At 45.5% G+C, this 13,041-nt stretch overlaps 1 long non-coding RNA gene across 1 annotated transcript in view; it reads right to left on the reverse strand.

Annotated features, from left to right (window-relative positions):
• The window catches only part of LOC130284653 (uncharacterized), a 174,982-nt gene that overhangs the window by 130,932 nt on the left and 31,009 nt on the right, over positions 1-13,041 (reverse strand). Inside the window, exon 2 of the long non-coding RNA XR_008847110.1 lies at positions 1,082-1,221. This is a non-coding gene — a long non-coding RNA (uncharacterized LOC130284653). The remainder of the gene's footprint in view (positions 1-1,081; positions 1,222-13,041) is intronic.

The raw sequence follows: 13,041 nt of genomic DNA on the forward strand, positions 1-13,041 counted from the left end.
GGGGGGGGGGTTCAACACACACTCCATTTCCAGGGAGAGGCGGGAACCCGTGCAGGAGATCGCTGGGGGGTCCCAGAGGTCAGACCCCACCGCGATCTGAAGAGTTTTTTTCCAAATTAGGCTGGGTTCACACCACGTTTTGTAACTACGGTTCCCGTATGCGGCTGGGAGGAGAGGGGGCGGGGCTTAATCGCGGCGCCCGCACTCAGCCGTATTTGGGAACCGTATTTAATGCATGTCTATGAGCTGACCGGAGTGAACCGCAGCCTCCGGTCGGCTTCGTTTTCGGCCGTATGCGGTTTCCCGACCGTAGGCAAAAACGCGGTCGACCACGTTTTTGCCACGTTTTTTCGGGAAACCGCATACGGCCGAAAACGAAGCCGACCGGAGGCTGCAGTTCACTCCGGTCGGCTCATAGACATGCATTAAATACGGTTCCCGAATATGGCTGAGTGCGGGTGCCGCGATTAAGCCCCGCCCCCTCCTCCCAGCCGTATACGGGAACCGTAGTTACAAAACGTAGTGTGAACCCAGCCTTACAGTGCAAAAAATTTACAGATCCACAAATTCTTCCTAAAAAATGAAGGCACTGTCTGTTGAACAGCTTATGATGAGGCCTTGGTTGGAGATAGGGAAAATCTCAAACTGTAGTGTGAATCAGGGCCAGATTAAGACGGCCTGGAAGACGGAGCACTTCATTATAATGGCCCCGCGATAGTCCCCCTTCCCTTCTACTGAGACCTGTCAAGTAAGGAGCAGACTGAGACCAAAAATAGGCCTGGGTATATTAGACTATGTCCCCCTTTTTTTTTTTTGTGGGTGACACAGGAGTCAGGCCCCCGTTAAAATAAAATGGCTGCATGGTCTAAAATCACTTCAGTTCAAGTCACTCTTTCCAGCTGTTGCAAAGCTACAACACCCATTATGTCTGGAGAGCTTCAGGCATTATGGGAGTTGTAGTTTTGTAACAGCTGGAGCCTCAAATTGGGGTACAGTGTCATCCATTATTACTGCAAAACTTAGAACTGACGAGAGATCTACCGGGACAGTCAGGAGAATACACAAACATAAAATGACTCACAGGAGACATCTTCTCTGTTGTCTTTCCTTTTCTTCTTCATCTGGTCCAGACGCCAGATCTTCTTCCAGCTCCATCTTCCTCTGTAAAGTTCGATGCCTAGACATCATTGGTTCCTCACTCTGCCAGCCGCTCCTCATCCTCTGTGTAAAGACAACAATCATTATAACCCTACAAGAGACTGTGCTTCCTAAATATAATACTGCCAAACCCTATGTACTCTGTATATCATACTGCCAAACATCATGCCCTCTAAAAATAATACTACCACACACTGTGTCTTCCGTAGTCTGCACAGAGCAGCAGCATCCCATTGAAAACAAGCAAAATTCTGCTGGCGGAAGTTCGTAGTGTGGACAAGCCCTAATTCCCCCAGACCCCTCTGCCCCCCCAAACCCCTAAGTCCTCCTCCAGACTCCTGTTTGATCCTCAGTTTGCCCCCCCTCCTTCCTCCCCCTTTTATCAGCCCCTGTGCCATATTTAACCTCCCCCCGCCTCCTTTCCCGTGTTTTCCCCTGCTCAACATCCCCCCTACTCATCATTCCCCGCCTGCTCATCATTCTCCCCCTGCTCATCATTCCCTCCCTGCTCATCATTACCCCCCTGCTCATCATTCTCCCCCCCACTCATCATTACCCCTCCTGCTCATTATTACCCCCCCCTGCTCATCATTAACCCCCCCTGCTCATCATTACCCCCCCTGCTCATCATTACCCCCCGCTCATCATTCTCCCCCCTGCTCCCCCCCGCTCATCATTCCCCCCTGCTCATCATTACCCCCCTGCTCATCATTACCCCCCCCTGCTCATTATTACCCCCCCTGCTCATCATTAACCCCCCTGCTCATCATTAACCCCCCTGCTCATCATTAACCCCCCAACCCCCCGCTCATCATTCCCCCCTGCTCATCACTAACCCCCCCAACCCCCCCCCTCGCTCATCATTCCCCCCCCCTGCCAGTCATTCCCCCCATCATTGCTCCCCCCCTCTTCCTCCTTTTTCTATTTTTCATATTTCCTTACTTGGCCGCGCTCGGCAGGCTCAGGTGATGCGTCGGGTCTTGTGGGCTGTGACGAGTTACGTCTCCTGCGGCTCCTCCGCACGACGTCAAGGAACTCACTCGTCATTTCCTGCAGCGCTGGGGTGTAATGAAGAAAACTGTGCCCTGCAGGAAATGATGAGTGACGTCCCTGACGCTGTGCAGAGGAGCCGCAGGAGACGTCACTCGTCACAGCCCACATGACCCGACGCATCACCTGAGCCTGCCGAGCGCGGCCAGGTAAGGAAATATGAAATATAGAAAAAGTAGGAGGAGTCCGGGGCGGGCCCACAGGAGCCGCCGCTGGTCACTGTTTTAATGTTGCCGCGGCCGGGCTATCGGGGGGCCTGCAGGGATGTCCCGAATGTGACGGGGCCTCCTGCGGGCACGGGGGCCTGGAGCAGGTGCTCCATGAGCGCCAATGATGATCCGGCCCTGGTGTGAATGATTCAACCTGGTTCTGGCCAAAGGTTTAAATTTTCTGGTGTTTTGCTGAAGCATCATGCGTAGCTGTGGTCCTGTCTGGGGGCTTGGGCATAGAGCCTATCACATCTGCTCTCTGTGTTCACACCCCTCTCAGGTGAATATTAATTTCCCAGCCAGCCTATCATTCATAGCATGTGCTTGTTTGTATCTGAACTAGCTCTTATTATACTCCTGGCTTGATCTTCTCTGCGTATTGTTGACTTTTGACTGTTGTTACCTGACCATTCTACTGTCTTTCATATTGGTATTGAGAGCTATTGTGGTTTGATCTGACCTGTCTGACATTGCTCCTTCTGTTTGTTAATTTGCTTTATTGTGCTCCCTGGATTGTGCTTTTGTTAACCCTTTGTGCCCTGACCTGTTTTCCTGACCTCCATACAGTGAACCTTGTTTTTTTTTATGTATAATTTTTATTAGATTTTTAATTTGATAAAATACAACAGTGTACCAAGGCATCACACCTCAGACAGTAAATGCACATTATCTTGACATAACCAGTAAAGGTACAGGAAGTCATAATGCAAGTAATAATAACCAGAAAAACAGAAGGTATGTAAGAGAAGAGTCAGTGTAACATCAGTCTGTGGTATATGAAACAATATTAACAAGGGGTAAACTATAAGCAGACAACCAAGTTTAGCATTAAAAAAGCGAAACAGAGAAGACCAGAAGTCCTGTGTTTTTGGGCACGTCACCAAACCATGTAAGAGGTCATATCTGGATACAAAACAATTAGGGCACGCTTCAATCCTGTCAGGATGGTCTTCAGTCCTGGGAAGGGTAAATGGTGTATGATCTTAAATCCCTCCATACTTCACCCTCAACTGCCTTTCTAACGGATGCCTAACCATCTAGAATTGGTTTGGTAAGGTCAGGACTACTCAATTTCTCCTCCCAATACCTAAAAAGTAAATATCTCACTCTTTTACTACCCCTTCGTTTTATTTTCCTGTATAGGTAGAAAATAGAATGTAAGGCATCAGAGTTTTGTATAAATGCATCAAAGGATGTCATTGTCCATTCCAGATGTATATTCAGTCAACTCTGCTAAAGTACAATAACAGGGTTCCCTTTTGTAAAATACATGCTTGACCAGAGTGATGCCCGCCTTTCTCCACACCCGTTCCAGCGCATTATGGTGTCCCATCGGGAATTCTGGAGGAGTCCATAATGGTATGTCCTTACTTAAGAGAAATGAAAGACTCATGCCTCCGGCAGCCCTTCCATGCCCCGATAGTATCACAAAGTAGTAAGCTACGTTTAACCAAGGGTGGTAAAGCAGCATAGTGGGTGTGGAGCAGAGCGGACAGCGACCATGGCAAAACCAGTCCTTCTTCCATCTGAAATATGGAATATACACTAGTGCCCTTCATCCAATCTACCCCGTGTCTCAATAAACACGCCAATTAAAAAAGTCCGGGAAATTAAGCCCTCCCTGTTCCTTCGGTAGCATCAGTTTCTTAAAGGCAATTCGGGGTCTCTTTTCTGCCCAAATAAACTTAAATTCAGAGTTTTACCGCTTGATATCTGTATGCTTTAACAAGATAAGGATAGTTTGCATGGGGGTACAAAAGTTTTGAAAAGCTCATCCTTTTAAGCAGATAACACCATGCAATAAATGGAAGAGGGAGGGACTCTTAGTAATGTTGACTTGGAAGCCTGACATAAAGACCAAAGTCTCTGAAAGAGTCAAATACTTTCCCTAAGTCTCTAAGCGGAAAGGCCAAAAATAATAGAATGTCATCTGCAAAAAGTACGGAGTGAAGAGTCATTGTGCCCACCTTAATAAGTCATATGTCATCCAGGATAGCTAGGACTTTCCATATATTAGCCACTGCGGCCCTTCCCCTAACGAACCCCATCTGAGAAGGATGAACAAGGTGAGGCAACACCACAGCCAAGCGGTCGGCCATAATCTTAGAGAGGAGTTTCAGATCAACATTGATCAGTGATATAGGCCTGTATCCATCTGGAGTAGTATGGTCCTTATCTGGATTCTGTATGACCTGGATGTATGTTGTGTTCATCTCCCTCGAGATACTAGCACCACTCAGATAAGTATTAACTCCTTGGGGACGGAGCCCATTATAACCCTACGGACGGGAGCATTTTTTGCAATTCTGACCACTGTCACTTTAAGCATTAATAACTCTGGGATGCTTTTAATTTTCATTCTGATTCCGAGAATGTTTTTTCGTGACATATTCTACTTTATGTTAGTGGTAAATTTTTGTCGATACTTGCATCATTTCTTGATGAAAAATTCCAAAATTTGATGAAAAAATAGAAAATTTTGCATTTTTCTAAATTTGTAGCTCTCTGCTTGTAAGGAAAACAGACATTCCAAATAAATGATATACTGATTTACAAATACAATATTTCTACTTTATGTTTGCATCATAAAGTTGACATGTTTTGACTTTTGGAAGACACCAGAGGGCTTCAAAGTTCAGAAGCAATTTTCCAATTTTTCACAAAATTTCCAAAATCTGAATTTTTCAGGGACCAGATCAGTTTTGAAGTGGATTTGAAGGGCCTTCATATTAGAAATACCCCATGAATTACCCCATTATAAAAACTGCACCCCTCAAAGTATTCAAAATGACATTCAAAAAGTTTGTTGACCCTTTAGGTGTTTCATAGGAATAGCAGCAACGTGAAGGAGAAAATTCAAAATCTTCATTTTTTACACTCGCATGTTCTTGTAGACCCAGTTTTTGAAACTTTACAAGGGATAATAGGAGAAAAAGCCCCCCAAAATTTGTAACACAATTTCTCTCGAGTAAGGAAATACCTCATATGTGTATGTCAAGTGTTCGGCGGGCGCAGTAGAGGGCTCAGAAGGGAAGGAGCGACATCGGGATTTTGGAGAGTGAATTTTGCTGAAATGGTTTTTGGGGGCATGTCACATTTAGGAAGCCCCTATGGTGCCAGAACAGCAAAAAAAAAAAACGCCATGGCGTACTATTTTAGAAACTACACCCCTCAAGGCACGTAACAAGGGGTCCGGTGAGCCTTTTCGTTAAATTCGGATGTGTAAATGAAAAGGAAATTTTTTCACTAAAGTGCAGTCTTTTTCCAAAATTTACCATTCTACAAAGGGTAATGGGAGAAAAATCCCCCCAAAATTTGTAACGCAATTTCTCCCGAGTATGGAGATACCCCATATGTGGCCCTAAACTGTTGCCTTGAAATACAACAGGGCTCTGAAGTGAGAGAGCGCCATGCGCATTTGAGGCCAAATTAGGAATTTGCAATAGGGGTGGTCCCGGTTACAAGGATGGGGCTTGTCTCCTCCAAAACCCTACAGCAGTGTTTCCCAAACAGGGTACCTCCAGCTGTTGCAAGACTCCCATCCTGTCAGGACAGTCTATGGCTGTCCGGCAACACTGGGAGTTGTGGTTTTGCAACAGCTGGAGGCGCCGTTTAGGAAACACTGCCGTATGATACGTTTTTCATTTTAATTAGGGGGGGCGACGTGTAAGGGGGTGTATGTGTAGTGTTTAACTTTTCGTTATTTGTTAGTGTAGTGTAGTGTTTTTAGGGTACATTCACACAGGCAGGGGTTCACAGTAAGTTTCCTTGAAGGAAACCCACTGTAAACCCGCCCGTGTGAATGTACCCTGTATATTCATATGGGGGGGGGGGGGTGCACCCCAAACCTTCAGCTGTGGCAAAATGACAACTCCCAGAATGCACTGACAGACCGTACATGCTGGGAGTTGTAGTTTTACAACAGCTGTAGGCACACTGGTGGGGAACCACTGAGCTAGAAAACAGACTCTAGCTCAGTGATTCCAACCCATGTGCCTCCAGCTGTTGCAAGACTACAACTCCCAGAATGTACGGTCTGTCAGATCACTCTGGGAGTTGTAGTTTTGCAACAGCTGGAGGCACACGGGTTGGAATCACTGAGTTAGGAAACAGACTCTAGCTCAGTTTCCCAAACAGTGTGCCTACAGCTGTTGAAAAACTACAATTCCCAGCACGGCCAGACAGTCAGGGATGCTGGGCGTGTAGTTCTGCAATATCTGGCCCTTCAGATGTTGCAGAACTACAATTTACAGCATGCCTGGACAGTCTGGGCATGCTAGGAGTTGTAGTTATGCAACAACTGGGGAAGAACAGTTTGGAGACCGCTAAATAGTGGCCTCCAAACTGTAGCCCTCCAGATGTTGCAAAACTACAACTCCAAGCATGCCTAGACTGTCCAGGCATGCTGGGAGTTGTAGTTCTGCTACATCTGAAGGGCCAGATATTGCAGAACTACATGCCCAGCATCCCTGACTGTCTGGCCATGCTGGGAGTTGTAGTTTTGCAACATCTGGAGGGCTACAGTTTGGAGACCACCATATAGTGGTCTCCAAACTGTGCCACTTCAGATGTTGCAAAACTACAACTCCCAGCATGCCCAGACAGTCAGTGCATGCTGAAAGTTGTAGTTTTGCAACATCTGGAGGACCACAATTTAGAGACCACTACACAGTGGTCTCCAAACTGTGACCCTCCAGATGTTGCAAAACTACAACTCCCAGCATGCCCAGACAGCCTTTGGCTTTGTGGGGCATGCTGGGAGTTGTGGTTTTGCAGCTTTTAGAAGGCCACAGTGAAGATCACTTATCGCGATCTTCACTGCAGCCTTCTCCGACGCACTTTCCGGCCACCGTTCAGATGATGACGCTGCTGCTCCGGGATGCTGCCGCCTCCCCAGGTCCGGGTAAGCCGGCCATGTAAACCCCCCCCCCCCCCCCTCGCCGCCCGTGTTCCCCCCGTTCTGTACCGACTTCGATCGGTGGGCAGAGCGGGGGGAAATTAACTCTAACCCCCCGACCCCCTCCTGCCATTGGTGGTCAGCCCGACCGACCAATGGCAGGGGATAGGAGGGGGTGGTAATACTGCCACCTAGCTCCTATCCTTTAGGCTGGTCGGAGCTATCTCTGACAGCTCCGATCACGCTTATTTTCCGGGAGATCGGGTCACTGAATTGACCTGCGTTTTGCTGCGATTGCCGACATGGGGGGTCTCAGGACCCACCTAGGCATTGCCATGGGATGCCTGCTGATAGATATCAGCAGGCATCCCGGTCCGATCACCGCCCGGCGAGCGGCAGTGATCTGAAATACGGAGGGCATATGGATACCTTGGTGACCCGATGATACCCGGAAAATAAGCGTGATCGGAGCTGTCAGAGACAGCTGTAACTGCTGTAACTGTATGTTAAAATTGTGGTGGACCCTTGATTAGGGGGTCGGGGGGGGTGATTTTTTTTTTTTTACTTTTGACCCTACCTGTCCCTTTGCTGTATTCTTTCCCTGCTCTATCAAGGGGTCTTCTTCTCTGAGGGGCTCCGATCTTCACAGAGGGGGGTTCCCTGGCGTACAGGTACACCCTTGGTGCTTAAGTACCTGTACGCCAGGGAACCCCCCCTCTGTGAAGATCGGAGCCCCTCAGAGAAGAAGACCCCTTGATAGAGCAGGGAAAGAATACAGCAAAGGGACAGGTAGGGTCAAAAGTAAAAAAAAAAAAAATCACCCCCGACCCCCTAATAGGTCCTAAAGGGTTCACCACAATTTTAACATACAGTTACAGCAGTTACAGTTCAGTTACACCAAGCACACACACTACATACTCCCCCCCCACACACACACACCCTCCGTCCCACCACCACTCCCACCCCCACCCCCTGCCACCATAGAAGAAAGGCGATGGCTCGCTGGGCATTTTTGGTGGCTTTTCTTGACTCCGAATCTGTCAGTGAGGATGAGGAAGATCCTACATTCCTGTGTTCTTCCTCGTCCTCCTCATCATCTAGTACTGATGATGAGTTCCCTGTACTGCGGCGGGACCCCCCCATGATAGTGACCCAGAGGCCGGCACTGGTATGAGTGGCCATGCCGCTCGTACTAGGGGTCCGACCACCCAGACAAGTGTACCGGAGCCCCCTTCCGGTGAACCTGTCTGGAGACCCCCAGAGGGTTATCAGCCACGGATTCCTGAGTTTGTTGGTGACTCAGGAATCCAGATTGACAATTCTGGATTCACTGAAATTGACCATTTAAGTTATTTTTTTCAGTGACAGCTTTGTCAATCTAATGGTGGAGCAGACAAATCTGTACTCACAGCAGTTCATCGCCCACCACCCAGATTCTTTTTTGGCCCCACACATGGGGTATTTTCATACTCAGAAGAGATGACATTGTAAAATTTGCTGTCCTGGCACCATAGAGGCTTCCTAAATGGGACATGTCCCCCAAAAACCATTTCAGAAAAACTCACTCTCCAAAATCCCATTGTTGTTCCTTCCCTTCTGAGCCCTCTACTGCGCCCGCCGAATACTTTACATACACATGAGGTATTTCCTTACTTGAGAGAAATTGGGTTACAAATTTTAGGAAGATTTCTCTCCTTTTACCCCTTGTAAAAATTCAAAAACTGGGTCTACAAGAACATGTAGTGTAAAAGAGTGTAAAAAATTAATTTTTAATTTTCTCCTTCACTTTGCTGCTATTCCTGTGAAACACCTAAAGGGTTAACACACTTACTGAATGTCATTTTGAATACTTTGGGGGGTGCAGTTTTTATAATTGGGTCATTTATGGGGTATTACTAATATGAAGGCCCTTCAAAACTGAACTGGTCCCTGAAAAATTCAGATTTAGAAAATGTTGTGAAAAATTGGAAAATTGCTGCTGAACTTTGAAGCCCTCTGATGTCTTCCAAAAGTAAAAACATGTCAACTTTATGATGCAAACACAAAGAAGACATAATGTATATGTGAATAAATATATAATTTATTTGGAATTTCTATTTTCCTTACAAGCAGAGAGCTTCAAAGTTAGAAAAATTCTAAATTTTCATCAAATTTTGGAATTTTTCACCAAGAAATGATGCAAGTATCGACAAAAATTTACCACTTACATAAAGTAGAATATGTCACGAAAAAACAATCTCTGAATCAGAATGAAAGTTAAAAGCAGCCCAGAGTTATTAATGCTTAAAGTGACAGTGGTCAAATGTGCAAAAAACTCTCTGGTCCTACAGTGAAAATTGGCCTGGTCCTTAAGGGGTTAAAATTGGTCCATAAAAGAGCACAGATATTCTTTGGGTCAGTGACATGAGTCCCCCTCACATCTTTTAGTAAAGGAATGTGAGATGGAGCATGTGTCCCCTTAGAAAAACATGGCAACATTTTTCCCGGTTTATTGCCAAAACGGAATTATGTTGCATCAAGGTACGACATAGCACTAGTGACAGTCCCTAATCCATCCACTCTCCCCTCAGCATCTGATAACCGCTGCGCATGAGCTCCCAATACGCTTTCGCCACTGATGCTGCCAGGTGCTTGAAGTCAATAAGGAATATGTTCCTCTCATTCCCACCATCTGACATGGCATGTTTCGATTGCGCTGGAGAAGGAGCGTGGCTGGAGGCCGGGGAGTCCTCAGCATGCTTGGAACTGGAGCCCTGGCTTTTGAAGCGATTGCGGTGACCCATTCTGAGCAGGTATCTCTCCATAAAGAGGTCCCACAGCTGTGGAATCAGGTATAAATAACCCTGGGGAGGGTGTAGAATGCTGGTAATAGGGCTATGAAGAGTGAGCGGGAGCGGAGCCGAAGTGCCGTGCGGCTTTACAGCATGGCGCTGGAACCGGAAGTCCAGTGGGCCTTGTTAAGCCCCTGCACTTACTGAGAACAGGGAGAGCCATCCAGTTGAGGGAGAGCTCAGGGCCGCATATATGCCTTCCCAACAAGACATTAGTGTGATGGGGTGTTTAGAATTTGTAAACTCCATTCAAGGCTGAATAATGTCACTAGTGCTACGTTTCTTTCCTCAAGTAAATAAGAGCTGGAAGGTCCCAGTTTTCGCAGAAAAAAAATAGTCTAGGAGCAGTGCCCTCGGCAGGGTGCAGACTTCTTGATGATTAGGGCATTAGGGGTACAGCCACATATGACAAGTTTGCTGAGGATTTTCCACACTTAATTTTTCTAAAATTTCCAAGGTCATACATGCCGTGTGGCGCTGTCCTGCCATGTGAATGTGCATTTGCCTGTTAGTTTGGTATGATGTATCCATAGCTGTATTTTGCACCTTATACCTCTGGCTTTTTTGCATCTACTTTTGGCAACTATATTCTGGCACTTTATGCACATAGCACTTTATTAGGAAAAAGTGTACCAGATGTATGTTACTAATCTCATTATGTTGATGCCTGTTGTGTTGCCATTACATTTATGGATAGATGGATAGATAGATAGATAGATAGATAGATAGATAGATAGATAGTTTTGTGCTATGCAATCTTTGCTATGTTGGATATTGGATCATATCTCCAAAACATGACTTATTTTCTATTTTCAGTGCAGGTTCTGGCAATATCGCCCTATTTCTTGATGTATCTATTCCTCCCTTATTAAAAAACAGAGAAAAAAGATATCTTGGATCAGGTGCTTGGATAAAACAACTCCCAAAGTTGTAGTAGTATAAAAAAAAATATATATATATATATATATATATATATATATATATATATATATATCCATCCAGTAAAGATATATACAAAACAGTAATGGCAAAACTATTGCCATAGGCACAATCTACATGCTTCAGGCTGCTCTGATCCTAATTGAATGTATTTATGTGCATTGAACCATATTAACTTTATACGCTAAGTGTAAAGGGTTAATAGAAGGCCATATGCCTTCTATCTAGGAAAACTCCAATCTACAAGCACTGTCTGTTCTTTATCACCAAGAGGAAGTATTTCATTTTTGTCAGAGAGGAGAAGACAGAACAAGAATCTCTCTGCAATGCACTAATCTCTTTGTTGGCCTCCATGCTGCCTTGTCATAAATATTTTCCCTGTCACATACTTCTGGAATTGTGTCGCACAACCAGAGTTGCGTAGGTAAATTCTGCATATAGTGCCAACCTGTGATGATCCTCATCAATAGTTTCAGTAATTTTGGACTGAGAACATATTGAACCAGGGCCAGTGCTAGCTGGGCAAAGCAGTTGCCTCAGGGCACTGGCGATGAAGGTGCAGAAAAATCTGAATTCCCAGCCACTGGCAGGGAATTCGGATGACAGGTGGTGCCCCCACGTCACTTGCTGCCGGGCTGTATGACCGGGACATCCCTGCATCCTGAATGCTGTTTTCAGGACACAGATGTCCTGGTCTTCTGCTGCGGACCGAGCGCGGACACTTAACATTTTTTTTGAATCACACTGAGGCGCACGCAGGCACGTTGTACCCAAACAGCAGAGCCATAGGAAGTATAAGGGCATTTTGGGAGTTATAGTTAGTAAATGCAACTCCAAGCATGCCCTGACATGGCTTTGCATACCTATGGCTTTGCAGTTGACCCAAAACTAAAACTCCCAGCATGTTGCACTATATAGTGATATAGTATAGGTTATGGTGCAACATGCTGGGAGTTGTAGTTTTGGGTAAGCTGCAAATCCAAAGGCTGTGTCAACGAATGCTGGGAGTTGCAGTTACTAACTACAACACCCAGCATGCCCTGATACAGCCTATACCTCTGCAGCTGACTTAAAACTATAACTCCAAGCATGTTGCACCATTACCTTTACTATATTAGTACATGGTGCAACATGCCAGGAGTTGTAGTTTTGGTTTGGGTCAGCTGCAGAGCCATAGGCTGTATCAAAGCATGCTGGGTATTGTAGTTAATAACTTTAACTCCCAGCAACTCCTTGACATAGCCTCTGGCTATGCAGATGATCCAAAACTACAACTCCTAGAATGTTGCCCCATGACCGATACTACTATATAGTGCAACATGCTGGGAGTAGTAGTTTTGCAGGAGTCAGAGAGCCTTAGGTTTCAGACCAGTGATCTATAGCATGACTTTTATTATTTAAAAAAAATGAATAAATGTGAAAAAGCCCCTCTCCTAATAAAAGTTTGAATCACCCTCCCCTTTCCCATTTTTCATATAAAATAATGTAAACTAAAATAAACCTAAACATATTTTGTGTCCGTGTGTGAGTAAATATCCAAACTATTAAAATATAATGGCCCTGATTTACTATTGTAAACGCAACCTGTTTTTTCGGGTTGTGCACCAGAATTTGTGCCAGAATGTGCAACATAAAAATCAGAAACCCGTCCAACTATCCATTTTTACTGAGAAAACCTGAAAATAGGGCGTGATAGCCGGGAAAAAGGGGCATGGTCACCGAAAAGGGACGTGTTTTTGAAAAATCCCAACATATTTACTAAGGTTTCCACAGAAAATGGAAACGTGGTGGATTTGAGCTCCGGAAAACCCCACAGCTCAGAGCATGAGTAAAAAAAAAAAAGCAAAATGTAGGGAAAAGTGCAAAATGTAGGAAAACCTTAGTAAATAGCATGGAAAAATACCAGTTGGGGAAAAAACCACAAAGAAAACTATACTCTACTCTTAGTAAATCAGAG

This window comes from Hyla sarda, chromosome 8, assembly GCF_029499605.1.
Source record: "Hyla sarda isolate aHylSar1 chromosome 8, aHylSar1.hap1, whole genome shotgun sequence".
In the NCBI taxonomy this organism is placed as follows: domain Eukaryota; kingdom Metazoa; phylum Chordata; class Amphibia; order Anura; family Hylidae; genus Hyla; species Hyla sarda.